The following is a 24889-nucleotide window of genomic DNA, read 5'->3' on the forward strand; positions in this document are numbered from 1 at the left end:
CCTGGAACGCGGTGCCTCCCTGCCCGCTGCCTCTGCTGGGGGGCCTGCCAGCCCTGTCACGGAGACGGGGCCACTCAGTCCTGGCTCTTGGCAGCTGTTGAGCCGAGTTCCCACTGGCTCCAGGCCTAGAGAGAAGATCAGAGAGCTGCCTGCCCGTAAACCCAATTTCACACTCTGCAGGGGCCTCCCGTGAGGCCACCGGGCAGGGCTGGTGTGTTGTCTCCACTCCCCCCGGGCTGTCGGGCTGTCGTGGCCACACCTGGCTCTCTTGTATGACCTGACACACCGCAGGCCACGCGCTTCTTGGAGCTGAAGCCTAGAGAGAGTGATTGTCCCCCTGTCGCCGGCGCCATCTGGTTTCAGCCCTCACTCTGCACAAATTTATCCCCCGTCCGGCCAGTTGGGGGGTGCAGGTAGGGAAGGGAGAGTGTGTTCCACACTTGTAAGGGTGGAGGGACCACGGGCTCTGGGCACTATGGTGGATGGTCCTGCCCTGGCTTGGGCAGTGGGCTGTGGCCAGACGGGAGCTGCTGGGCATGGGGGCGTCCAGGGGAGCTGGACCCTCCTGCTGGGGGTCAGTCCCAGCAGCTACCTGGGCTCCTCCCCAAGCTTGGGGGGCAGAGGGGTTAGTGCTTAGTAGACAGCCCAGCTGACAGCATGGGGAACTGACAGGGTGTGGGGGAGCCTATGCCAGCCCGGGCTGTAGGCCGGACCCCCAGCCTTCTCTCTGACAGAGGTTAATGCTTCTGTACACAGATGTGACCAGGGGTCCTTGGGCAGTGCTCTGTGTTAGGGACTCATGACCTGAGGGCCTCCCCCCAAGAGGTCCCTGTGACCAAGCACATTACTCCGAGCTGCCTCTGCCGTCTTTTTCTTGAAGTGGCCTTCCTGGGTCGTGCTCTCTGCAAGTCCTTTCTTGGTGAGCGATTGTTGATGGGAGATGAGCCGGCTCGGTCTTTGGTGATGCCTCCTGACTGTTGGCCCCGGGAGTGACCGCTATGGCACTCCTGATGTCAGCCTGGCCCTAGGACTCCACAGCTGAGCATCCTGCCAGTGTTGAAGCAGAGACGGGAGGGCCCTCGGCTATAGGGCCAGGCTGTGCTAGTTGCTGGCCAATGCAGTTCAGTTACTGAGATGCAGAATAATTGGTCTTGGACCAGAGATGCATAAGGACTGTGTGCCAGACAGAGTAGTCATCTGATGAAAACCAAATCGATTGGGGAACAATCTAGAATTTGCTCCGGACCAGATACCAAACCCCATGAATTGAAGGGGCCTCTGTGTTCTTGCGTCCAATCACTGGGATTAAAATGCATTCTACTCATTGGGCACACACTGTGTGTTTGGAGCATGGCGGGCCTTCTCCGGGGCCATCTTCACAGTACGGGGGGCGTTTGCCGCCCATGGTCTTCAGGCGTGGGCTAAGGGCTAAGGGCCCCAGGTCTCATAGCCAGTGCTCAGAGACCATCCAGAGCAGGCCCACGCTGACTACTCCTGCCGTGTCCTTGTCTCTGGACCACCGTTCCCAGTGTCCAAGTGGGGTTGTGGTCACCCAGCACCCCCAGACTTGATTGTCCCCTAGCACATCTTTCTGTGGCCCAGCTCCGTGGGAATTTGGCGGTGAGGCCCACAGTGCGAGCCTGCTGTGTAGATGTCTCCCCAGGGTGGAACGGGCTGGGCAAATGTGCCACCATGGATGGTCGTGACCCTTGGACCTCTTGTGGAAGCTGTGGAGCGCCCTCTCCTGCCTCGGCTCCTCTCCAGCTGAGCTGGGTGCCACCCCAAGGTGCTGATCCCTCAGCACTGCCCTGGCCCCGCCACCTTGTCTCTCCTCCAGAAGGCTTGCACTGAGCCCAGGCTGCCCCCTGCTGGCCGTCCCGAGTACTTTCCTGCCCCCCTCCCACCACCTTGTTTTCGTGCTGCTCTCCATGTGGCTCTCCGTGTCTTCTCGCAGAGGGAATGGGCCCCCCACTCTGTGCTCCCGGAGCCCCATCTGCGTGTCCTGTGATGCCTTGCTGGGGGCACGTTGTCTCCTAGGCACTCCCACCCACGACCTGGGGCCAGGGGGTGCACTGGCACCAGCACCAAGTGGATGCCTGCTGCAGTGAGGGCCCCGTGTAAGGCTGACTGTGTGGGCAGCACTCGGAACTGCTGTGCCCGTGGCAGTGTTGGCAAGAGACCCCAGAGCAGGGCCTCAGATGTCCTGAGCCCACTGTGTTTACCCTCCCCCCCCCCCGGCTTGCCTCTTGACCGCACACATCATCACACAGCTCCACTGCTTCGTCACACTTCCCAGCTCGGGTACCGATGTTTGAAGCACTCTGTTAGATGTGTGGGGGCAACGCTGATTGGCAAGGGCTCCCGGCAGGGCCGGGCTGCTGTGATCTACCACGAGGGCTGTGGTTTCTGGGGAGGCCGGAGCCGGGGGCGGGCAGCACAGTGTCGGACACCCGCCTTGCCAGGGCCACGTGTTCGACGAGGGGCTGATGTGTGAGCGTTTCATGACTTCTCTGCAGAAGTAACTTACTGCAGCCTGCCGTCCACAAACGTCGGGAGTGACACTAGCAGCCAGGCCTTCTCATGCTTGGGTTTTCGGGGCAGAGCCGAGCTGCCCTGTGCCTCGCATGACGGCACCAGGAAGGACCCACGTGCAGGGGAGTGGTCCTGCTGTGCAAGAGGTGGTCTTTGTGTGTGTGTGTGGGGGGGGGGGCTGGGTCTTCATTTATCTGCGAGTGAAACTTGAGGAAAACTCGAGGGAAGTTTTTGGGCTGTGGGCCACCCTTCTGTGCACTTGGGGCCAGAGCAAAGGGAGGCCATGCCCCTCCACAGCCAAGAGTCTGAGCACGGTGACCTGCCAGCAGTCCTCCGAGAGAGACCCCGGTTCCTGCTCCTCCTGCCCCGGTAGGGGCATCACCCACTGGGAGAGGGTGGCTGGCCGCTGCTGGCCTTGCTCATATGTGGAACCATCGATGTGAGCAGGTACAGGGCCAGCGGGCCGGGCGCTCACTGGCTGCCTCCCACAAGCTGAGGGCTGGCTCACTTCTAATCAGGTGCTTTTCGCTGACTTGTTAGGGAGTCTCTTTTCCCGAGATTTTTAGGCTGGACAGATGTCAGCACTTTTTCCTGATATAATCTCCTTAGTTCAAGAGATGCCAGCGAAAGGCCCAAGGAAGCCAGTGGATGGAAACGGAGGCAGGACCCGTACCCAGCCTGGAAATGGCATGTGGAGGGCTTGCTGGGGACCTGGGCTTCAGAGCTCGGCCTCCTCCTGTCTGGGTAACAGGGCTGGCAGTGAGCCATCCGCTGCTGTGCAGACACACTCAGGACCTGCACATGGGGGTAGGGTCCTTCCCCGGGTAGAAACCTACTAAGCCGGATGGGTGCCTTGGCTCACCAGTGCAGGGGCTCATGTTGCATGTTGGAAATCTCGCCCTGCACACTCAGGGCGTATCATTCAACCGACTGAGGGAAGGCATTGTCACCCACATTGCCCAAGTGCCACCTCTCCCCACAGTCTCTGCCATTCTCTGCGAGTCTGTGGGACCCTGTGAAGGGGACCGGGCCCAGTTCCTCTGCCTCAGCTGTGCACTTGTGTCTGCCTGCCCCTGAGGATGGCTGCCTTCCTCTTGCCGCCCCCTCTCCCTTCCTCTCACATAGCCCTGCTTCAGGGCCCCCGCGGGTACCTGGCCTCCCCTGTTCTCTGAACAGTGGCTGGGGGTTTTCTGAAGGCAAGGCGGCCCCTGCTCTCTGGCTGGCCCTCCAGAGTTAGAGAAGCTCCTATGGTCTGAGACCTGGTAGCCGGACCCTCTGCGTGCCAGTCCCCGGTGCCAGGCGTGACCTGTATCCCTCACCCGTGAGAGGTGGGTGCCCTGAAGCACCTCTTGGGGCACTAATTCATGTAAGGTGCTTAGCAGGATGTCCGGCTCCTTCCATCTCATGTCCGTGTCACTGTCTTGTCACATCAAGGGCACGGTGCTCTGGTGGGGCCTCCATAACTGTGGTCCATGTGGCCACTGGCATAGCTGTCCAGTGTGCAGCCAATGGTCTGGGGCACTGCCCCCTGCTTCTCTCTCCTCTCCCAGGCAGTCCAGTGGCCCCTCCTCCTGGGGAGATACCTCTGCCCTGCGGTGCCACCACATCAACCCAGCAGAGGTGGCCTTCCCTCCAGACTGGGCCTCCTGGACTCAGAGACGGGCCCCACTGGCACTGGGCGGAGAGATGACTCATGCGTGAGCGCAGGGCTGGGGCAGGGTGATGATGCCCCAGCCCTGTAGCCCCCTGCTGGCTTCCTTCTGTCTTCCCAGGCCAGAAGTTGTGGGACAGACACTGAGCTGTGCGGTGTCCAGGCCAGGACCGGCCCCTCCTCCCTCCCTCGTCGTGCCCGGCTCTCTATGTCTGTCTGTGCTATAATGGAGGGCCACGCAGGGGCACTGACTTTCTTTAAGTAACTAAAAAGCTTTTGCCAGAGAAACAGAGGGTGCTGACTAGCTGGTGGCTTTATTTATTCATTTCTGGGCATGAATGGTAAACAGCTTTGCTTCGTGGCTCAGCGGGAACAGATTGGAAGCGTTTGCCTGATTGATTCCTTACCTGCAGGGACACATGGCTGGAGGGGATCTATCGATTTGGCACCTCCTGCCAAACCCACTCTGAAATAGGCTTAATTACCTTGAGTTCAGTTCCTAGCGCCAGGTGTCCCCATAAATCTTCACTTGGATTTGTCTCCCCGCTTGGGCTGCTGCCTCCCTGGGGATGGCTGTCTCCCCAGCGTGTGTCTCTGTAGGAGCCAGGCCCTGCGGGCTGCACCCCATCTCGGGGGGCCAGAGTATCCCAGGGCCGCCCAGTGGCTTAGTCACTCGTTAGAGAAGGAAGCCTGGCCATGACAGCCCGGGTAAGCAGAGCAGCGGGGAGTTGGTGTTGGTGTTCGCGCCCCCCCTGCTTCCCTACCCTGCCCGCTGGCCATTTGGCTGTGGGGGCAAGGCCAGGAGCCTCTGGCCCCGGGTTTGCTACTGAACCTTCATGTCATCTCTTGCTGCTCTGTGGACCCTCTGGGGGGATGGCGTGTCCGTAGGCCCACCTTGTTTGCTCGCTTACCCCTGTGGCCAGGGTGTGGTGGACACATGGTCCCATGGGGACGGGAGGGAGCAGGGGCTGCTGGGAACAGAGCAGTGACTGTCCCCTGCAGCAGCCTCTTGGTTGATGGATGTGAGGCTCGGGAGTCTGTGTCTCTGAGTGTAAGTTCCATCTGTCCTTTACCGGCGGCGACTGCTGGTCTGTGCCAGTAGGACTCCTGATGCCCGCCCTGACTGGCCGGGGTGTCAGTGCCCTGGTGACGTGCCACCCCCCGTTGACGCCCGGGCCCCATCGCTGCCCACTGCCAGCCGACCGGAGCAGGCTCCAGGACTCGGTGCTTAGAGTTTAAGTGGTGGTTATGAAATGGTTAGAAGGTACTGCCTGGATTGTCTGGAGGTGTGAGACGCAGGAGCGGTTGGGTCGTACTCGGGCAGCGTGGGGTCTGCGTCCTGCACCCCGTCAAGGCTGAGACCGGGCCCCGGCTTCCCTTGTGCCCCTGCACCTGCCTTGTGCCGAGGTTGCCCTGCTCCACCTTCTCCTGGTGATCCTGTCCTCATGGCTGAGGGGCACGGGGGAGGCCCCGTGTCTGCGCTGGACTTCTGACCGCATCCTGGTGGTCCAGGCCTGTGGGAGAGACTGGTGTCCTGGCGCCCGGGAGGCCAAGTGCCCTGCCCACAGTCACACTCTGTCAGGGCCCTTGAGACTTGCTGGCAGCCGTCTCGGCCTCAACCCGGGCTCATTTGTTGCACTGAGATGTTTGTGCGTTTCTTGGTTAGTTATTTAATGAGAAGCTGAAACAGTAGAAATCACTCATCATCCCCCGTAAGCCTGTGGTGATCTCCCCGCCAGGCTCGCCCACGACGGCAGTCACTGTTAACTTGGGTTTTTTTCCAGAATTTTTCTGTTTTTCTCTCTGTGTGTCTATCTGTGGCCCTCCCTCCTGCTTCTGCTCCAACTGCTTTGACTGTCCGTCCACACGTCTGTGTGTCCCTGCGGCAGGCCGGTGCGGGCAGTTGGCTGATGCTGGGGGTAGAAAGGCTCATGGAGCTCACGGGCAATAGGGAGGCAGGCAGAGTTGTGTGCTAGGCCGAAGGCGGGCTCTGATGCTGTGGCCCTTGCTGCCCAGGACTGCCCTGTCCTCAGTGCCGTCCTCCACCCAGGATGCTCCCCCCCTGAGGAACAGGGAGACCGTGAACCTGCCCCTGAGCATCCTATGCAGCATCGGGCCCGGTGGGAGTGCCAGGCCGGGGGCTGGGGGCTGCCCTGAGTCTCTGCCGGCCTGAGTGGCAGTGTGTGGTTGTTTGCAGCCGCCTGTGGGCCCTCCGCCCTGGCTGGCCCGGCCAGGTAGGGGCAGGGACCAGTGTCCCTGTCCCCGCCAGAGGCCGACCTGCTGCCCCTGCTGGGCTCGGCCTCTGGCCTCTGGGCACACCTGAAGGGCCGTGTCCATACTGTGTCCGCAGAGGCTGCACAAACCAGGGCCATCTCGCCTGGCAGGTGTCGCAAGGCAGCTTCTGCTCAGGCTCAACACCCGGCACATCCACGCCACGTGACTTTGAGGTGGCATTCTTCTCCACCTCTGTCCCTCCCCTCCCGTCTTCAGCACAGGCTCCTGTTTACAGATCTGGGACAATGCGCCAAGATAATTATAATGTTTTATGTTTTAGAAAAGCCTTGGCTTCGTGTTGTTGGGGAAACAGGGAGGGAAGACACAGCCTCTGGTGCTGCTGGGGCTTCTGCGACCCGGTGTCGCCAGGGGCGTGGGAAGCCAGGCTGGGGTGCATGCGGGGGACGCATCCAGCTCCTGTCACGTGGAGGAGGGGGGCATCCATCTGCCTTGGAGGCATCTCCCCCAGTCTTGGGCACGAGGGCCTTGTGGGCCGCCTACCCCCGTCTCAGGGATCGTTCTGGCACTTGGCTGTGCTCCTTCAGGCCCTCTCGGTGCTTTGTGAGTTGTGCCGGTGTGCGGCACCGGTGGGCCACTGTCCTCTTCCAGGGGACGTGGTTTGTGGAGTTGATGTGTAGGTGGCACATGGAGGGCCACCCCTGGGCATGCTGACTTCATTTCCAGCCTGGGAGGAAGTCCCGGAGGGTTTTCTGTGTGGCTGGGGTGGTGGGGTGATGTGCTCTGAAGTCTTTTTATTACAAAGTATCGTTTAACATAACGTGCAGGGGCAGGACAGGTGGTTGGGGTGGAAGCAGGCCAGGGGGCATCTGGCAGAGAGCAGTGGCTGTTCCGGTCATGCTGTCCAGATGTGGCCCTGGAGGTCTGATCACGGATGGGGCTGGACCGGGGGCACGGTGCTGCGGGGGAGGCTCTTGGACATCTGGCTTTGAACTCCCGAGGTTCGAGGCAATAATCTGGAGAATTTGGGAGGAATGCTGTGAAGGCTGGGTGTGTGCAGATGCGAGGGGCTTCTGAGTGCCCATTAGGAGAGGCACCCGGCAGGAATGGGATCTGGACTAGAGGATGGCGTGGGGCTCTCCAGGTGTCGATGGGGACACCTTGGGCTCGTCCCTGGACGAGGTAGGCCAGTGGAGCACGGCTGTGGGGATGCAGCCAGGGAGAGGCCGTGGTCTCTGGCAGCTGGTGCAGGGCGCACTTCCCCATGCAGCACCCTGGGGTTCAGGGTACATTGTCTCTTGGCTCAGACCACCTCCCAAATCTCCAGGTCCTTGTCCGTCTGTTGACCACCGGCAGCTGACTTCTGTGTTTGGGCTGGAGCGTGGCTTCGTTCCCTTCCTGCAAGGTTAGAGGCTCCAGGGAGCGTTGGCCAGGGCCAACCGTGATGGAGTCCAGGGTCATGGATCAAAGAGCCACTTTGGGTGGCATCTTCCAGCTGTGTCCCAATTAAAAGGAGTGTGTGCTCTGTGACAGCCCTGCCCTGCTCTGTCCTGGGGGCTAAGGAAAGCCCTTGCCCGGTGCCCAGGCGCTGCGAAGACTTCCATCAGGAGGGATGGGAGGTGGGTCCCAGTGGTGTGGGGGATGCAGCCTCGGGGCTGGGAGAGGAACCACTTGCTGGGGCCATTTGTCCTGACCTCCAAATGGGAGGATGGCGAGGGAAAGGGGGAGGGTTGGACAGGAGAAGAGCCCAAGCCAAGTGTGCTGCCACAGGAGCCCCCTTCTTTGTATTCATGCCCCCCACCAGGGTCCCCAGCACCTGGAACACCTCCAGCCCTGCCGACTCCTGGGTGTCCCTGCAGCAGTTTGTGAAGCAGCCGCTTGGCCAGCAGCACTTCCTGGTGGCTGGTTGCTGGAGAGAGGGCACGGGGACCTTGGGGTCTTGACCGGGGACCTCTCCGCCCTGGTCTGCAAGGATCATGTGGGAAAGGGAAGCTCTCTCTTCTGAAAACAAGCGGCGGTGTACGCAGCGGTGGAGCGCCAGACGGCTTGTCTGCGGCTTTTGTTTAACCTGCTTGGTCTGACATGGATTTGGGAAGGGGAGGGTCACCGGGCTGCAAGTTCAGGGCAGAACCGGCTTCCTAGATGCCCCTGAGCGAATAAGCAACAGACGCTAGGGAAGAGCAGGGGTGACCGGACTCACCTTCCAGAACCCCCCAGTGCAGACCTTTCAAGGGAAGGTGGGATCTGAGCAGAGCTGTGTGTTTGTGCTGTGCCACGTGGTCCAGACAGCCTGGACTCCGAGGGTCTGTTATGAGAGTCAGGTTCTGTAGCGCCAGCCTGGGGGAGAGTAAGAAGGCGGGAGAGGTGTGCCCCGGCCCCCGAGCCCTGTGGGCCCAGCAGTGCTCATGCCCACTTGGGGGCATTGGACGTGTATGTGCACGGCTGGGGCTCCTGTGGCTGTCCCACACAGCGAGAAGCCATGCTCGTGAGGAGGGAGGGGGAGGCCCAGCTTCCATGGCTTGCAGGGCAGACAGGGGACTATGGCCACACCCTGTGCGTTCGGTGCAGGTCAGGTTCTGGGACCTGGCCCCGTTGAGGGTCGAGGTGGCTCTTTTCTTCGGATCACAGTCCAGTACATTACAGGTCAGGGACGGACAGGCCAGAGCCGGGCTGTTTGGTCCCGGCAGGCTCTCCGGTGTGGGTTTGTGCTGGGGCCCTAAGCGGGATGGGAGCTGAGGGTCACGTGGTGCTCTTGGAGTCGGGTGGCATGGTCTTGACCTGGCATTTCAAAGCTTCCACCCACAGTGTGCTGGGAAGGGTGGGGGTGGGGGAAGAGGTGCTCAAGGGCTGCTGTGCGCAGGGCTGGGGGGCTGAGTACCCTGAGGTTCTTGGCGTGCTGGCACATGAAAATAAAATGTTTTGCCCTAGAGGCCATGCTGCCCCACTGATAAATGACGCGTCACGCTCAGGGCCTGTTGCATGCTTCTCCCTCCACCTGTGCTTGCCATGGAGCTGTTGCGGTGCGCTGTGGCTCCTGGAGGGCAGGCCGCACTGGCGCGGTAGCTGTACTGTGCTCAGCTGGCTGCCCGCGCGTCTGGGCAGGGGTCTGGTGGACTGCAGACGGCCCGGGGGTGGGGGCGGCGGGTAATGTCAAGCCCTTCCTGTACGCACGGAGAAGCAGGATGTTGGGTCAAGAAGCAGGTGGTGTACCAAGACTACTGGCTCCGCTTCTGTCTGCAGGAGGTGGGGGCGGTGAGAGGGGTGTGTTTGGGGAGGAGAAGGCCTGTATCCCAGGTGCTCCTCTTCCTCCAGGGCTCTCGTGCATGGCCCATCCCCCAAGGCCCTTTTTTTGGGGGTCGGCCCCACATTTCCTCTTCCCGGACCGTCCGAAGAGTAGCCTGACTGGCCACTCGGTGCCTCTTGTCCCCTGAAGCAGGGCCCCGGCCCCTCCCCGGTGACGCTGGGCACGTGGCTGCAGGGCTGGAGGCCTGGCCTGGGGCCTGCCAGGCTCATCGCTGGAGAGTGTTGCAGGGCTGCTGCGAAGCACCCCAGGCCAGCGTGCAGGCATGTGGCCCTTGCCTCGTGTCCCCGTGTGCGAGCAGGAGAGCACTGCTGGCAGGGCCGGGGCGAGCAGCGGGCCGTGTACCAGAAGGCAGAAGCTCTGACCAGGCTGTTCCCGGCTGCTCCCGGGGTCTGCTGTTTGCCGTGGCCCTGGGTCTCTGCTCATGGGGTGGGGGTGTCCACAGAGCCGCCGCTCATCGTGTCCTAGGGCCGTGTCCTTCTGGAAGGGCTCTCTGAGTGATGCAGTGCTGCACCCCCTAGAAGCCTCTTCGGCCCCCTGTGATTGCGAGCTCAGTGCCATCTGTGGAGCTCAGCGGACAGGTCAGCAGCCCTTTTCTGTGAGGGGCCACAGATGGGCCCACATAGGGTTTGTGGGGCACGGGGCTCTCGCCAGCACTCAGCTCGGTCACTGGGGCCTGGAAACGACCAGAGACCGTGTGTCTTCTAATCTGCCTGGCTGTGTCCCAGGGTTGAAACAGGCTTTGGACTCAGTTTGTCCTGTTCAGCCCTGTGAAAACACCACTGTCTAAGTCACAGAGGTACCTGGCTTTGTGACCTGTCGTCATCTTTGTGATGCAGCCGGAGGGCAGCCCTGGAGACAGGCCCCAGAGGTAGACATGTCCACACCACGTGTGCTCCCCCCAGTGCTCCTCCTTCTCTTGGTCCACACCGCATATGCTCCCAAACAGTGCTCCTCCTTCCCACCTGGGGCCCACTCCAAATATGCTCCCCCCAGTGCTCCTCCTTCTCTCGGTCTACACCGCATATGCTCCCAAACAGTGCTCCTCCTTCCCACCTGGGGCCCACTCCAAATATGCTCCCGCCAGTGCTCCTCCCACCCCTCCAGGCCCACACCGCATGTGTTCCCACCAGTGCTCCTCCCTCCTGGGGCCCACACTGTGTTCGCTCCTATTTCTTAGTTTCCCCTACCTGGGTGGCCTCTCTGACTTCCTTGTCTTCACGAAGAACACTGCCCTAGCGTATCTAGAATGCCCTGAGGTTGGGGTCTGATTTTTCATTGTGATTCGATTGAGAGTATGCATTTGGGCCAGAAAACCACAAAAGCTGCACTGTGTCTTCTCAGAGCACAATGTCAGGGTGCATGGTGCCCACCTGTCCTGTGGCTGGTGCGGTCGGCCTTGACAGCGCGTCCTTCCCCTGCGCGGCTGGGGCATTTTCCTTCCTGACTAGTAGCTGCCTTGGGAGAGGCCTTTGTGTGTCAGTATCCTGTGTCCTCTCACCTGTGTTCACCAGAGGACCTCGTGTGCAGCACCCCTGCCGTGGTGCGCCAAAGCAGTTTGCTGTCCCATCTCTCCCACGTGATGAGCGGAGTTCTTAGAGAAGCGGTTGTGCCCGTCTCGGCTTGGCTCTACGTACTCTGGCTCTGTGGACGTTTAGGTCACTTTGGGTGACACAGCAGTGTGCTGATTTGGTTCACCCAGTGGGTTTTGGCGCAGGTGGCTGGCGGTCTTTCTGGTTCTTGTGCCTTTTTCTTTAAGCTTGTTTACTTATTTATTTATAGAGCAAGTGGGAGAGGTACAGGGAGGGAGGGACAGAGACTCTCAAGCAGGCCTCTGCACTGTCAGCAGAGTCACATGCGGGTCTCAATCTCATGAACCGTAAAATCATGACCTGAGCTGAAATCAAGAGTCAGATGCTTTACCGACCGAATCCCCCAGGCACTCGCGGCTCTTGTGCCTTTCTGATCTGCCCTTGTCTTTGGGTGCAAGTTTTCCTTCTTCTGGCCCAGTACAATGCTCTAACTTTTCCTGTCCCTTTTTGGAGTCCACCACTCTTCGAAGAGTCTCGTTCCTTTGAAAGAGAATGAGTATCCGGGCGTGAGCCATGCTCGTGCTCCTCCCCCTGTGAGTGCCCCGAGCTGGCAAGCCCCGGCACGCATGCACAGGCACGTTGCATTTATCTCCATGTGTGTGCTGAAGAACCTGGAGTTCCTCCTGCTGCCCCTGTTTCCGGCTCGGCACTCCAAGGCTCATTCTCGCTTCCCTGATTTGTGTGCTCCTCTGATATTGACAGACTGGGAGGTCATTGTGCACCATCTGGTTCCTTTCTGGCCCATGCCCGATCGCTGGCCGGAGGTCTTCCTGTCTGTGGCCATGGAGTACTACCTCCCATGGCCTGGGCCCTGCGTCCCTCACTGTTTCCTTACTTGTCCCTGGTGCAGCCGGTCACAGCTCACTTCATTTCCGCCTGCAGCATGCTGATGCGCAGCCCATGTGGGGGCCGACCCTCGCCACGACCCGCACCCTACATGTGCCCACCCCCCTCCTTCACTGAGTATGTCCTGCCCTGTAGCCTTACCGTCTCCGGAGTGCTGTGGACATGGAGTCCGGCAGCCTGCAGTCCCCTGGGTGTGGCTTCTGAGTCTGGGTCTGCACGTATCAAAACACTGGGAAGAATCATCTGTGCTCTTGCACAAACACCACTTCGCTGCTCCATCTGCCTGAGCCGTGTTCCGTTGAGTGCGGCGCCCATACCTTGTTCCTCCATCTGTCTGGTGGATGGAATCTTCGTGGGCTTGGTGTCTGTGGAATTGAATGAAGGGGCTCTACATGCCGGCTGTGTAGGAATGCGTTTTCTTTTCTTGGGAGCGGGAGGCTGGCTCCCACCAACTGCTCTGCAATGCCAGCTGCGTGCCAGCTCGCCCGCCATGCCCCACGTGCCCTGGGGCTCGGTGGTCCTGTGCTCTCAGCCATTTTCGTGGGGGTGTGGGTGGTCTGCGGGGGGTGGGTGGGGTTCCGGGGTACAACCTCCCAGTCCTGCTGGGACTCGCTTCCCATCTGGGTCTTTCTGTCCCTGGTGACGGTGGCTTTGTGTCACCTTCCTGAGTGCATCAGGTGGAGCCTGAGTCCTGCCTTGGACTTCCCACATCCATTTGATTTTTGTTTCCTCTTCTTTGCATCACTTGCAAGGTGAAGGCCCCATGGTCATTTGTCCTCGCTCCGCCTGCAGCCTCGCAGATTTCGTTTCCCTTAGGACTGGAGGGAGACCCAAGTGAGCCTCTCCCTGTTGGTGTTTCCTCTCTGCCCGCTTGTGTTCGGGTCACTTTCCCTCCAAGGACTTCTCATCACACCCTAGGGACTTCATAGGAAAATTTTCTCTGCTTTTTACGTTCTGCTGTTTGCTGATGGGGATTCTGTCCCTCACTGGTGTGCAGGGTGCCAGGGAGTGGGTCAGAGAAGGATCTCAGGGACTTGCTGAGCCTCCTGGGAACGATGTGAAGTGCATGGAGCGTCTGTCCCGAGCTGTGTCCTGAGGTCTTTGCCCAGGCTGGCGGTGTGGAGGTCTTGAAATAGAGTTTATTGGTGGTGAGACCGAGGCAAGAGCCCGGAAGCACTGTGATGGGCCGAAACAAGGCCCCTTCTGCACGGTGAGTTGTACCTGGGACACAGGACAGACGTTTGCAGCCACACCGCTGCCTGCTGCGAGAGCGGAGGAGGGCCCCCACCTGCCGCATGCTGCCGGCCGAGGGGTGCAGAGCCCCTCTGTGTTGGGATGTTGGAAGTAAACTTTCTGGACTGAGTTACCAGAAGTAGAGCATCGCATGGAAGGAGGGGGTCATGGAGCCCCCTCGGGGTCTGCTGATGCTTGGGCATGGCTCCTAGCTGGTCATCCGGACGCTGCATCACGGGAATGGGGACGGTCCCCGTCACGCGTGGGGAGTGCCCGCTGTGCGCAGGGCCTGGGTGCAGCAGGGTCACTAACTTGCAGTCTGGCAACCAGAAGAGGGTTTAGGATTATTGGAGGAAGACCATTATTGGGGGTTATTTTCTGAGGAAGGGGTAAGGCATGGGAACTGCCTACACTGTATGCGGTCAGGAAGCCTCTCGAGAAAGGCTTGGGGTCATTAACATGGGGAAAGTCCTGTTGCTCTTCCATCTGGACCAGACGGCTTCTGGGACTGGAAGGCCCCGGGCGCTCAGGACCCGCCGCTGTCCCCGGGGCCCCGGGCTTTGATGGCTCTGGCCCTGCTCAGGACCCGCCCATGGCCTCTGTCATGGGCCTGACCCCCACGTTGTAGAGCGTCGAGTGTTACTGTCGCTCACACAGGACTTCTCATGTGTGTTCAGAAAGTACCCGGATGCATTCAAAGGAATAATTAGCGTATCCTGTAAGATATGAATCTTAATTCCTAAATTACATATTTAGCAGATGGTCCAAAATAGCACTTGTAATGGCAACATTCAATTAGTGAGTTTAAAAAATGTATATTATTGCAACACTCGCCGTGGGTTTTATTTAGAGGTTTCTAAATATAGCACTATAAAAACACAGAAGTGTTGCAAACTATTTACACCCACACTGCGGCACTGAGCCTGTGCTGAACTTCCAGCGTCCAGAGGACATGGCTTCCTCCTGCTATGTGAGGACAGCCTGGGACAGGCCGCAGACGCAGTGGGGCTGGCCCTGGTGTCTGTCGCCCCCACGCCACGCAGGCTTCTGAGTTCCTGTATGGCTGCCAGACTTCCCGTCCCTGAGCGTCTAGCCAGAGCTTGACTTCACGTTTTACTCGCATAGCATGTGTTCATCAGAGTCCTTTTTCTGTACCTGATCCTGGGTGTGTCTCCAGTGGCCTCTCAGCAGGTCCCGTCCACATCGACAGGAGGAAGCGACATTCACGGGCCTGCTCCAGTTCAGGAGCAGGGCTGGGGTCTCCCCTTCACGGGCTCTGTCTGGGTGCGTGTGAGATGATGTGGTCTCCAGAGACAGGCCCGTCCATGGGGGCTGTGGGTGCCGGGGTGGCTGCATGGCTGCTTCCTGCCGCCCGTGGACAGGAAGCCTGCGGAGGAGGAACGGGGTCTGACTGGGCCGCCTCCGCGAAACCACTTTTCCCTGGAGATCGGAGGGTCCAGTCTGGCAGCCCCTGTCCTGCCCTGTCCCCGCCATGGCCGGAAGCACTGAGCCCAGCTGGAGCGCCTGGGTCATTGCTGGTCTGAAAAAAGGAAAGTTTCCTCCCGACTGGAAGGAACGTGAGACCGAGCAAGCCTCCCCCAACCTGCCAACCTCTGGATCGCTCTGAAAAGCAGGCCTTCCTGGTAATCAAGTGTTTACAGAGGAGGGCTTTGTTCAGACCCTTCCTAGGGCTCTCTATGTTTAAACAAAGAGCTTTTTAGACCTAAACACAGATGTTCATTTGAAAATGAAAAATCAAATTACGCGGAACCAGCTTTTGAAAGTTACTGCCCTACAGCGAGTAAGACAAAGGCAGAGAAACAGTGTGTTGTAAATTTCACTTAAATAACGTTCTTTTTTAAATAAAGTTTTAAACTAAAAGGAGTCATTTGAAAGCTGCTCATCTTCCTCTCTGTCCGCCAGTGGAACATCTGTGCTTCGTCGGAGGCTGTGAAAGACATGAATGAGAAGCTAACCGGCGGAGAGCTCTTTTTACCATAATTACACCTTGCTCATTTCAAAGGCACAAAGCAGGCATGAAATGCCAATTAAGCCTGCTATGTTAATGAGACAGAGCCTGAATACTGGATTACAGCGGACACGAATCCCACCGGAACGGGTTTGATAGAACCCCCGAGTTTGTTCTGTTTTAATAGAAACGTTATCATATGTAATGAAACTCTCCAGCCTTCACTTTTACCTAAAAGTGATCCATTTTGGGGTTTTTGGTCAGCAGATTTTAAAATAGGTATAATGAGAACACCTGGATGGGAGCCTTGTCCCCTGTGCTGCAGGTGGCCAGACGGGGCGTCTTGAAGGGCGCCGTGTCCCCCGCTCGCCGTGGGGCCTGCTGCTCCATGCTGATGGGCCCTGGGCGGTACCCGTGTGCACAGCCTGAAGGCAGCAGGGACTGTCCACTGCGTCCAGGTCTGGGGTGGGTTGAGAGCCCCGGCCAGCAGAACGCTGGATTGTCCAGCAGGCTCTCAGTTGGTGCCTGTGGAGGAGCGCCTGCGCTGTGGGTCCCCTGCTGGGACAGGCCAGCCTTCTCCGGCAGTCTCCAGTTGGAGCACTTCGCGGTGTGGGAGCACTCCTGGTGCTGGCATCTGCACCTTCCTGCGGCTCGTCCCCAGATGGAGCCGAGCTTGGTGCCGAGGATGAGAGGGGGGTGTGACTCATCCACCGTCTCACACATGCTTGTCTTGGGCAGGGCCCATCGCTCTCAAGGGTGTGTCGCCAGTGAGCAGGGCAGGTCTGGGGCGCTGGCACCTGTGCCAGGAGAGGAGGAAGCAGCAAGCCAGCAGTGCTGCTGGGGGAGGGCCCCCTGCAGGGTGGGCAGGAGGGAACAGCCTGGTCCTGGTGCCTGGGCCACAGCGAAGAGCAGCCGCTGAAAGACCAAGAGTGCAGAGTGCCCCGATTACACTCTGTGTGAAGACAGATCTGGGGAGTTGTGACCGCACTCATGGTGCCCAGGGAGCTGTCAGGAGTCCCCCCACTCTGCCCCCTGGCTTCCTGTCTGACCTGGCCTTCCCACCTCCATGCACCCCGTCATGGGATTACTAACCCCGACTGCCCAGGGCCTGCCAGAGACTTGCTGGGGACCAGCCTGCAGCTTTGGTGCAGCACCGGGCTCCTGGTGCCCCACGTCACTGTATTTTCCTCCTGGTCACCAGAGGGTGGGGTGCCCGGGACTGCTGGGTGCTGAGCAGTGGTGGCCTGGGCATGGAGTGCCTGCCCTCCACGGAGTCCTTGGGCAGACCCCTTTGAAGACTTTGTGGCGGTCCTTGGCTGGCTTGCGTCAGTGCAGGTGGGGCAGATGCTTCATGGTGTCCCCACACGTCCCCGATACACAGCTGGTGCAGGCAGCACTGGGGGGCTGGGGGCTGGCGGCTCACTCCCTGGCAGGATCGGAGCCAGGCCTTGGCTTAGGGGACTTGTGGTCCACATCCATCTGACAGTGTGGGGTTACCCGTAGTGCTTCATGAACCCCAGAATGGGAGTAAAGCAAGTCTAGGCTGAGGCCCTAGAGGCGGCACACAAATGCAGGACGTCCTCAGGGCCCTTCGGGTCAGGGGCTGTGGGAGTGCTGAGGAGGAGTTTTCTCAGGAAAGCATGTCCCGCGCTGTGTGTCCGCCTGTCCCATGCCGCGTGTCTGCCTGTCCCTCTCCTTCCCTGATGAAGTTGAGTGTTCCATCCTCAGTGCTGACACCAGGCCTGAGTGCTGGCCCCCGGGGGCCAGGTACTACTGGGCAGGTGCACCAGGCTGTGCGGGCAGCGTCCTGAGATGTGGGAGGGAGAATAAGAAAGCGCTGCTGGTGGGAGAGCCTCAGTGAGCCGTTGCTCCCGGGGATGGAAAGAGAACAGATGGACAGGTAGACTTGGGGCTGCGGGGACAAAGTGACATGTTTTTCCATGGAACCTCTGCTTGACTGGAGAGGGAAAGGCCTGGGCTTGCCCTGCCGCTGATCCAGGGGCCCTGCTCCAGCATGCACGCCGGCTGCCAGCTGCTTCAGCACTAAGGCAGGCAGAAGGGACACGGTTGGTGTGGTGGCAGAGCTGTAGGCGGGCGGCCGTCGTGTGGGCTCACTCGGAGCTCCCGTGCAGGGCAGGGTCTGTTTCGGACTCCTGGGACATCTGTGCTAGTTGGGGGGTGGAGTGGTTTCCGGGACCGTCCTCTCCTGTGTTTGGGATGCGGGATGGGAGGAGAGAGGGCCTCTGACTGCGGGGGTCTGGGTGGGGGGCACTGTGACTGCACAGGAGTGTGGGGTTCGGGTGGGGACGCAGGCTGAGGTGGACTGCTCTGGAGACCCTGTCCGGAGGGTCATCTCTTCCTGGAACATGACTGGGAGGTCTGGGTGCAGCCTTGTCAAGAGGGACAGGCCACTGCCTGTGGGGACCCAGGGGTCATGGGAGAAGGGGCTTCAGCCCATACGGACTCCTTCTTGTCAGAGTGACAGTCACACTTGCAGCTGCTCCGCGACACCCCTCGTACTGGCTTGTGGCAGGAGCCGGGCATCTGTGGTCGCAGGCTCTCACAGCCTGCCCACTCTGCAGACCTAGCGGCCTCAGGGCAGCATCCCTGGGCTTGAACCCCATCCCATCAGCTGGACTGCCCCCCGGCCCCTGCTCTCCTTCCCACGCCCCTTCTCCAGGGGTGACCTCTGAGCTCTGCTCTGACCTGGGGGGCCCACCTGCCGGCCCCTGGTGCTCCCTGAGCTTGCTGAGGTCCTTTGCACTTGTGACGCCTTGTTCTGTCCTTGTGCTTGACTGGCCCCTTGGCACCGCCTTCTGCCACCACTTGATTAGGTTGGCCCCTGTGCTCTTGACCTCTTCACGGTACTCACCACTTGGTGCCAGGGAGCACCCTCCTTGTTCGCAGAGGACAAGCTCTGAGATGGGCCCGTGTCCTCTTCTCAGTGAGGGGGCTGTCCTGGGCTGCGGTGGCCGAGGTCTTGGCACCCGATGCCTTTGGGAAAACTGCAGGTCTTCCCTTGCTCCAGCATCTGGCCCAGGACACGCAGGACCCTTCTGGTGGCTGCGAACAGACTGTGTGTGGGACTCCTCGTGTTTCTGCTGGAGACGGGATGTGCCTTACCTGTGCTCCAGAAGGAGCGCTTGGCTTGGGATTGTAGGAGAGCCTAACCACCAGGGCTTGGGGGCCCTTGATTTTGCCCTTTGCACCACATGTGGGCGGCCGAGCTGGGCCAGGCCCAGGCTCCCAGGCCGTGGGCACCCCTGAGCTGGACCCAGGTGATTTGTGTGCATGGAAGGCAGGCTCACCTGCGTTGGGATAATTACGGTGGGATTTGGCGGCACTGTCTTCCGCACAAAAGGCACTCGGGTGTCAGAATGAAGCATGTAAGTATCAGTTATGTTTGTAGGTTAAGAATTTAATGAGGAGCAAATTCATTTAAACCAAAGAGCTGGCTTAAGGGGAACCGGCTCCCCTTGCTGCTGACATGTCATCCTTCCTCCGCGAGCTGCAGCCTCTCTCCTGGGAGGGCCGCCTGCAGGCAGCGGTAAGCTTGCCGCTCAGCTCCATCGCTCGGGCGGCAGTCTCCGCGGCCACACGGAGTCCTGGTCTGCCCCCAGCTGGCGACGGCTCCCCTTGGAGAGGGCCACACGGGGCCTGCTGTCACCTGCTCCGCCTCTGGCCTGACAGATACTGCCTGTTGAGCGGCCGGGCTGGAGGACGCTGGTTGTTACCCATCCGACTGGAGAGGCTTTTGCTCGTGCAGCTGAGGGATGCACGTCGTGTGTTCTGCTCGGTGGCTTTCAGATTGGCCACATGTGTCATTTTCTGCTTGTTCTTAGGGGCAGGCTTTGTCTCCCATGCCTGGGGGGCTGTGTTGCAGCTTGTGATCAGCATCCGGTGCATGGTGGCTCCACCATCCCATGCCCTCCCCACCATGCCCCCAGAGGCCAGGACACTGACTGTCAGCCTGCCCAGGGACACCGGGGGACTCCTTGTCATGCGGTTTGATGGGCTATGCCCTCCCTGCGCCTCCTTCTCGTTTGCTAACCAACAGTCCACCGGCCTAGGGCAGTGTGCGGCTCCTGAGGATGTCCGGGCGCTGCTGCGCTCAGTCTGCGCCTCCATGTGTGCTGGGCCGTGGGCTCTGCCGGGAGCTCCTCGTGGCTTCTGTCATCGGATCCCCAGGAACTGCCCATGTCCGATGGATGCGGGGAGGGCGGTGTCCCCGCAAACTTCGTTTCCTCCTTCGAGTCCTTATTGTCAGACGGGCATGGTCACTAAGCACGTGTGGGCACCGTGCGCCTGAGCAGTGTGTCCATGCCCCGTGGAGTTGGTGATCGGCAGAGCGACACGCTGCACCAGTGCTGATGGGCACTAGGTGGGGGCACCGTGCAGGGGGCAGGGGGACCTGCCTAGGCCTGCTGGGGTTGTTAGGGAGCCCCCCCCAAGGAAGTGGGTGACCTTGATGTTGAATAAGACTTAATCCATTTGTGGGGGTCTCTGGCCGAGAGCACACAGGGGCAAGGGAAAACCAGACATGGCCAGGGGCCAGCCTGCATGCTGGGCTCCTGGTAGCTGTGCATGTGGGGGCTGGAATGTGACCGTGGGGTTTGTCCTCCCTCCCCTTGGCGATTCTGTCCTGTGCCCTGTGTTACACTGTGTTACAGAAGAGGAGTCAGAGGCTCTGAGAGGGCCACATTGGAGGTGCAAAGGTCTGGATGAGCGGGGCCTTCCGGGCTCCCTTTGCTGCCTGCCCCGAACCAGGGCACATGCCCCCCTTCTGCCTGTGCCATGCTGGCTCGGGGCCACGTGGTCCACCAGGTCAGCCACATAGGGACAGCTGCTCTCCTGGCAAGCTGATGGGGAAGACTGTCCCTGGGTACGGCCGGGCGCTGTCTTGCCACCGAGTGGCCTCCAGTGTGGACTGTCCTGAAGGGGCAGAGCTCTCTGCGTCTGCTGGACACAGTGGCCATGGGTCTCCCCTTGGTGGCGGGCTTCCATGCTCTGAAGGGCACTGCTCAAGTTGGCTCCTTAAGACGCCTGTTATGGGAAGGGGAGCCTTCCGTGTCCCTGACGGCGGAGGATTGTAAATCTTCTCTGATTAGAGGGAGCGGATTCAGAGGGTGGGAGAGAGGAGTTGGAAACAAATTGGCAGCACGACTCCCTTCCTTTTGCTGATGGGGAAAGTGGTTAATTAGGTGATTTTTCTCTTCCTCTGACACGTGCAAATGAGACTCTGTTAATAACTGAGCTGTTACGTAAATGGTAAAATTTTAACACCCGTGTCAACCTGTCAGGCGTGTCTGCAGACTGAAGGTGAGCTTGCGGGAGAGACGTTCGCCGGCTCTCGTGCACCACTCGGGCTCGGATGGCGGAGCCTCTCCCACCCTCCAGATCCTGCCCCCCCCCCCCGCCCCCCGCCCCGGGCCCTAAGCGCTCCTTAAGCTGGTTGCATGGCAGCAGTGGTCCCTGGGGGGCTGGGGGGGTGTGTGGCCGGCGCCCGAGGCTCAGGACACGCTTCTCTGGCGGCCCTGGTGCAGGACCCCGGGCACCAGCCCCACCAGGCGGCACTTGTCACCCTCTGGAAGCAGGCTCTTCCCTCTCAGAAGCGTCTGGCTGAGACCTTGTTTCAGTCTCCGTCCCTGCCAGAAAAGCTAGAGTCCAAGACCCTGCTGCTTTCTCGCACGGGCTTTGGGGAGTCAGCGAGGACTCGGGCATTGCTCAGGTGGGGGTTCATTGGCTAGCTCCTTTTCCCAGCCAGTTGTGGCTGGGGCGCCCTGGTCCACTGGTGAGGCCGCATGTCTGTCTCCGAAACCTCCCTTACCTGGCATTTGCTTTCTCTCCGTCCTGGCTCTTGATGGGTGATCAGTGACCCGTGTGCCCCGAAGGGCCCTAGTGTGTACGGCTGGAAGGAAGCCCGTGGTCCCGCCCTGCGGGAGCCCCCAGCCCGTGGAAGGAACGTGTGGAACATGAGCCTGTGAACTCCGAGGCCACCAGGACCATCTTTGACCAGGCCCTTGTTGTCACACGGACTCCACAGGCTTGTGGGGTCTGTGCCCTGAGGGGCGTGGAGTCTCAGGACTGCCAGCAGGGCATGATGGCTGAGCTGTATTCAGGCAAGGTGGGGGGCCTTGATCGTGTCTGGGGGGCTGTGAAGGTGTGGCTCTTCTGGCTTAGGTTCCTGGGGCTTTGATTCCTCCCACCCGATGCACTCTCCACACTCCACTCCTGCCTGGCCTCTGGGTGGGAGGTGGTTAGTGTGGCGGGGACGGGAGCTGTCTGTCTTGCAAATCTAAAATGAGATTTTACTTTTTAAGTAAAAAGAAAGGAAGTCTTGAATATTTGCAGCTGGGAGATAGCAGAGATGAGAAATGCTACTTATCTCTGCAGCACAAAAGGAGACGAGAGAGGGGAGCCAAGTGCTGCTGAATACTGATGAGGCCAAGGCAGCGCCAGCCTCCATGGGGAGGCTGCCCTTGCTGGCGAGCTCCGTGGGGACGCGCGTGGGTTGGCAGGAGGGTGTCTCAGGCCAGGGGCCCCGACTGGAACTTGCCAAGCCCAGGGTGCCGTGTCTGTAGACCTGCCCAGCCCCAGCTGTGTCATTACCTCACCTGACCGTCTCCACTGCAGCCTCGGGTCTGCTGCCTGCAGAGCCACTTGGGAAAGTAATGTGCCTCTTATGGCATGTGTGCCATGGGCCTGGAGCCCTGTGGGACACACGGGTCTGCACCTGGTGCGTTCTCCCATGCCCCTGTCCCCTCTGCATGAGCCAGGCAGGACTGCGCGCACGATGGCATGCTGCCATGGAACCAGCTCCCTCCTATGCTGGGGTCATTGCTCCTCTGTGCAGCTGGCTTCACTCAGGCTGGGGGCAACCGCCACGCCTTGCACTCAGCCTCCCTCCCTGTGGCCCTCGCCCCATCTCCAGCCTGCTCCGAGCTGGTGCATCCTCAGTGGACAGGCTCCTGTGTCCTCCCTGCTGTCTCCCAGGAATGGACTGGTATTTTACCAGGTACCTGCTGTGGGTAGAGCCTGACGATGAGGCCACACCTGGGCTTCTTGTGAAGACTGGCTGCTCCCGTCACCCCAAACCCGTAAGGCCGTCCTGGAGTCTTTTGGGTGGACACTGTTTGAAGCGCATCTTCAGATCGAGGGTAGCCCTGAGGAGGCGGAGCTGTTTGGCCCGGGGCTCTGCTGGGTCCCTGTCAGAGACCACACTTCAATTTGCTCCTATCTGACTTCTTGCCCTGAGGCACTGCATGACGGGTCCACAGTGGGGTGTGAGAGTCGGAGTTCTCGTGCCAGTGGTCAGTGTGGTGGCTGGGCCGACCTGTCCCGCACAGCTTGTCCTGTTTCCACCAATGAGCAGGGTAGCCCTGTACGGGGCCAAAGGAAACACAGGCTCGGGTGTAAAGCCCCTTGCCCAGAGTCACGCAGCCAGTCAGGGCCGGGGATGGGGGAAGTTGGGAAGGGGCTGGAGCCCGTGTTCTGAGTCAGGTGCGTTACCACGGCTCTGTGCCCGCAGCCCTGCCCTGGACCTGGCGTCCACTGCTGGTGTTCCTTGGGCGGGCTCCAGTCAACTGGTCTGCCTCCAGCAGGCACAGGAAGGCTCTCCCGGGGGCCACAGCCCTCTGCAGTGGAGGCCAAGCCTCATGACCCTGGCCTTAGCCCTTCTGTCATCTGCGGGGGACCTCTGTGACGTCACTGCAGCCCCGCCTGCCTTCTGCATGTAGCAGAGGAGGCAGAGTGGCTTGGTGATTAGTGCCCTTGGGATCCTTGAGGGGGGAGGGGGTGGGCGCAGCAGGAAAATGTAAAACAAAAACCTTGTGCAGAGCACCCGGCTCAGGGAAGGGAAACCAGGGCCCAGGTTCACGTTTAGCCTCGGGGCTGCAGGTGCCTGCGAACCCGATCTCACACATTCCCCCACAGGCAGGGATGCTGTGGGGTGGAGGGCCACAGCTCACGTGCTTGAGAGGGACTGGGTTTGCCCCTGGCCCACTGCCCAGAAGACGCTTCCTTTACTTTGCGGGATCCCTTTTTGGGCCAACGAAGACCCCAGTGTCCTGGAGGTTGTCCTTGGGCCTCCCTGCCCAGGTGGGGACTGCATACTTGGAAGTGGCACCTGCCGCCTTGTTTCTGTGCCCTCCCAGGCAATGTCACAGTTGGGTGCGTACTCTCTTGGCATAGTTAGATGTAGGTGGCCCTGAGATTTGCCACCTCTACTAGACCCTTGCCATTGGGACCCTCTCCCCTCTCCTCAGGAACCACAGCCTCCCTGGGAGAAGATCCCCTCCCCCCCGCCCCCACCTGAGCTCACTGTGCGTTGTCCCTGAACGTGCTGTTCGTACAGCCTGTGCACGTATGCCGTAGCCTCCGCACCTGCCTTCCTCCTTGCTCCCCTCCTGGGACTGCTTCCTGGCATCCTGGCTGCTCCGGCCCGGCCTGTGTGCATCCTCATATCCCGTCAGGCAGGCTTGGGGGGCGGGGGGCACCCTGGAGCCTGTGTCCTCACCCTGTCAGGCCTACCTGCCCTCCATCCACTCTGTCCGGTGTTGGGGGTGGCGACCAGTGCTGTCCAATGTGTCCCCTGTCAGTAAAGTAATCATCATTGTGTTGTCCTTGCTTCCACACTCGAAGGCAGCCTCGGGCTGCAGCTGATCCCCGTCTGTCTCTGGCAGCTTATGGACCCACGTGGTCTGCAGTTACGGGAGGGACCACACAGGAGAGGCACAAAATACTGCTCCTTAAAAAAAGCCCAGGAATTATTGTTTTTTTTAAAAATGATTTTCCAGTTTGAGGTATTGACTTTGTTTTCATAACTTAAAAAAAAGCATAGCATGTTTAAGAAAAGCACATAGCACCAGCAGCGTATCGAGCTCCCAGATCAAGAAGCAGGAGCTCAGGGCATCTGGGGGGCTCAGTCGGTCAAACATCCAATTTCTGCTCAGGTCGTGATCTCCCAGTTGGTGGGTTCGAGCAGACAGCTCAGAGCCTGGAGCCTACTTTGGACTCTGTGTCTCCCTCTGTCTCTGCCCCAACCCCACTTGTTTCTCTCTCTGTGAAAGATAAAACATTAAAAAAGGGGGAAAAAGGTGAGGTCTCCGGTCCCTGAAGTCCTCTCCAGCCCTTTTCAGTCCTCTGTCCTGTTTCTGGAAATGGCCAGCCTGGCCGCCAGCACTGGAGACGGCTCTTGCCTGCTCTGAGCATTGCAGAGGCAGGGTCATGTGGGTAGGCATGTGTGGGCCCTGCACTCACATGCAGCATCAGAACCAGACATGTCATTGTGTGCGTGTCTACCTGCTGTCACCGCTCCGTGAGGGTCCCTGGCTTTAAACTGTTGTGCTTGGCAGGTGTGTGGCGGTTCTAGCTCGGGGCTGCTGGTGTGGGCATTGTGCTCGCGGCTGGGGGTGGCGGGGCTGCGGCGTCGGCCTGCAGTCCCTCCACTGTTCAGGGGCCCCGCTAGCATCCTGGGTCCCCACAACCTTGGCGGCAGGCCCCCTGTGTCCTTGTGCCCGCTTCTCCGACTGTCG

General features: G+C 60.1%; 1 protein-coding gene and 1 long non-coding RNA gene across 4 annotated transcripts in view; one reads left to right on the forward strand and one right to left on the reverse strand.

Moving 5' to 3' along the window:
• Positions 1 to 24889, forward strand: part of MAD1L1 (mitotic arrest deficient 1 like 1) — a 288983-nt gene that overhangs the window by 67100 nt on the left and 196994 nt on the right. The gene's annotated exons all lie outside the window — the stretch shown is intronic.
• Positions 15272 to 22987, reverse strand: LOC115299881. 3 transcript variants are annotated; one of them, XR_003912398.1, is made up of 3 exons: positions 22866 to 22987; positions 22376 to 22735; positions 15272 to 15335 (listed from the first exon to the last, which is right to left on the reverse strand). It is a non-coding gene; the product is annotated as an uncharacterized LOC115299881 (long non-coding RNA). The 3 variants fall into 3 exon arrangements; XR_003912396.1 differs by lacking the exon at positions 15272 to 15335 and adding an exon at positions 15576 to 16271; XR_003912397.1 differs by lacking the exon at positions 15272 to 15335 and adding an exon at positions 20814 to 21651.

This window comes from Suricata suricatta, chromosome 8, assembly GCF_006229205.1.
Source record: "Suricata suricatta isolate VVHF042 chromosome 8, meerkat_22Aug2017_6uvM2_HiC, whole genome shotgun sequence".
Taxonomy (NCBI): Eukaryota; Metazoa; Chordata; class Mammalia; order Carnivora; family Herpestidae; genus Suricata; species Suricata suricatta.